This window comes from Aplysia californica, unplaced genomic scaffold (genome assembly GCF_000002075.1).
Source record: "Aplysia californica isolate F4 #8 unplaced genomic scaffold, AplCal3.0 scaffold00137, whole genome shotgun sequence".
Lineage (NCBI taxonomy): Eukaryota > Metazoa > Mollusca > Gastropoda > Aplysiida > Aplysiidae > Aplysia > Aplysia californica.
In genome coordinates this window covers 896,060-898,787 of record NW_004797407.1, presented here as the reverse complement: position 1 = coordinate 898,787, position 2,728 = coordinate 896,060, and the positions used below count along the sequence as shown (strand labels likewise).

Genomic DNA, 2,728 nt, shown 5'->3' with positions numbered 1-2,728 from the left:
TCTTCTTCTTCTTCTTCTTCTTCTTCTTCTTCTTCTTCTTCTTCTTCTTCTTCTTCTTCTTCTTCTTCTTCTTCTTCTTCTTCTTCTTCTTCTTCTGAAAATGACATTGGAGATCATGGTTGCACCCCCAGTTCTCTGCAATATGATTTTTTTTCATGACGTTATGTCGATTCAAGTGTCCCTGATCTGCACTTACCTCTTCCTGTTTTTTTTTGTCTTGTTTGTTTGTCCTTTTCTTTGTTTTGTCACTTTGTGGTCACTTGGCGCAATAATGCGACGTTGAAAAAATTATTTGCTCTGGTCACCTGGCGCACTACGCCGGGCCTGAGAAATCCATTGCAGTTACTCCAAAAACTTGAACATTTCCTAGTTTTTGGTCACTCTCCTGGCTGGGTGACCAGATAGGTATTTTAAACTGCTGGCTGTGTGACTGCAAAGTGTTAGTTCGCCCTCCCTGTATTAAAATTGTCTGCCCTCACCAGGAAATGATCTACCACAGTAATGTAGCGGCCTGTAGTGGCTGTTACGTCTACCATCTGCCCCACCCCTGGCCACCTCCCCGGTACTGTGTGGCGTCTCAACCCTGGCTGCACCTTCTGTATGACGTCACAACCAACATGACGTCACCCTAGCAGAGTGGGAACATCTATAGTGCGGTCAAAAATTTGTGGCGCAATTTATTGTTAATAAATATAAATATCTCCGTAACTATCGAGCACAATGACTTATACATGTATAAATTAGTCTTACCTTATGAATCTTTTTTTAAACATTTGTACACTGTATTCTAGAAAATTCCGTCATAAATACTACATGTAATTTTTAAAATCCCAGTCAATTATTTACATTCCTTGAGCTGGTACAATACTTTACTTTTTTTACTTTTTCTTTCCTCTGGTATTCTTAGGATGTCGAGGGGGAGGAGCTGGTTTCGATCCTGTGCTAGGTGTGTAGCGTCTGTGATAGATTTGTTGTTGTACCAGGTTCTTTTTAACCCCATCCTGCCTGGTCTTTCTTGGTCTTCCTCTTCATTTGAAGCAGTATTCACGAGTGTGATAACCTCTAGCCGCTAGTTGCTTCTGGAGTATTCTGGTTAGATGTCCGAACTATTTGACTCTTTAACGTTCTAATAAATTAACTACTGGTGGTATTCCGGATTGTAGGCGTATGGTCTCGTTCCTTATGCGGTCTCTTCTGGTGACGTTGATGGTTTTGCGGAGACATCTCATTTGGGGTGCATTGATTTTTCTTTCTTGTTCCTTGTTTAGAGACCACGTTTGGCTCTGGTGTGTTAAGAATGGTATGAAGATGCTATTGATGAGCTGGGATTTTTACTTCGGTCGGTATGTTCTCGTGACTGAGCAGGGGTTCTAGCTGGTAGGTCACTACATTTGCCTTCATAGTTCTTTTTTCTATTTCTTTGTCCATACGCCAATCTTATGTGAAGATGCATCCCAAATATTTAAATTCCTCTACTACTAGTTGGAGTTGTGTTCCGTCGATAAGAATATTGAGTTTCCTTGAGTTTCTGCTGACTTACTTTACAAAAACACTATTGTGTATTTTACTCTTTCTGGGTGAACAACAACGCTCACTCCACGTTTTGCTCCCTCCGTTCCGTTTGTTCCACTCCAAAGGAAGATGCAGTTCTTGTACACCTGTTTGCTGTTGGACTTCTTTTTCCTGACATCCGCAATTCCCTGGATCTCAATCTTTCTAGCTTCCATGAAATCAATGATTTGTGGTTTCTTGTCGCCTCATCCGAATACATTCTATGTTCCTATTTTCGTTCTTCTATCTCGTGTCCGTTTGGCCTTTCTATTCCTTTTCCTTTAGAGTCTGTCTGTTTCTTCTCTTCCTTTCTTTGATTTTTAGCTGTCTTTTTTTTCCATTACCGGCTTGCTAGGCCTGTCGTAACTTCACCAGAGCCCCGTTGGCCAGCGACGTTTCAGGATGACCCGGGTTGGCCTTCACGTCTAGCGTAGCACCCCCGTGGCTTAAAGCCAAACCGTAAATCGCCCAAACCCAGCATTCCCCTACTTTGTCCTGTTTCCATCTCCCTCGGCTTGGACGGGGGGTTGGACTTTGGGAGACTGGGACAATAGCACTTTCTAAAGCAAGTCCGTACTTCTTCCTATCGCGACACTATAATATGCTTATGGAACTCGTTTTGAGAACATTTCGTGTGTGCAATGTTTTTTAAACTCTGTTTTTGCAACCATGAACGATTAGCGGCATTTATTCTATAAAATATTCAAACCAAAATGAAATGACGCAAACGCATCGCTGAATAGGGGTGGGTTACTCTCTGTGTAGAATGGCACATTCTGAACGGTATCAAAATAATATACTAAAGTCAAGAATGACGACATCAAGCAAGTTAATAGGTATTAGCAGAAATCCTTAGCAATTTAACTTGTCATTTATCAGGACACCGTTATTACGCGTGGGCTAACGTTTTAACACTAAAGAGTGTCATTAGTGAGCTGTGAACTGTGACGTAGGTCACATACGCATGCAAAATTAAGTGTGAGAAGCGGGAAGTGTGATAAACACTCCCATTTTCCGTGCTACGGAGATTTGTATTATTTTATGATAAATATATTTATGAAGGAATTAGTGTTTAGATCTAGCCTCAGTTGTTGTGGAAAAATATAATTAAGTTGAGACACATTGATGGATTGCTATGAAAAGTATTGGTGATAATGATTCACTCGTTGAATATATA

At 40.9% G+C, this 2,728-nt stretch overlaps 1 protein-coding gene across 1 annotated transcript in view; it reads left to right on the top strand.

The window, feature by feature from the left end:
• Positions 1 to 906, top strand: part of LOC106011535 (probable serine/threonine-protein kinase clkA) — a gene marked incomplete at its 5' end in the record, with an annotated part of 3,450 nt that extends 2,544 nt beyond the window's left edge. The window contains 1 exon segment of the mRNA XM_035969313.1: positions 480 to 906.
• Positions 907 to 2,728: the final 1,822 nt, after the last annotated feature.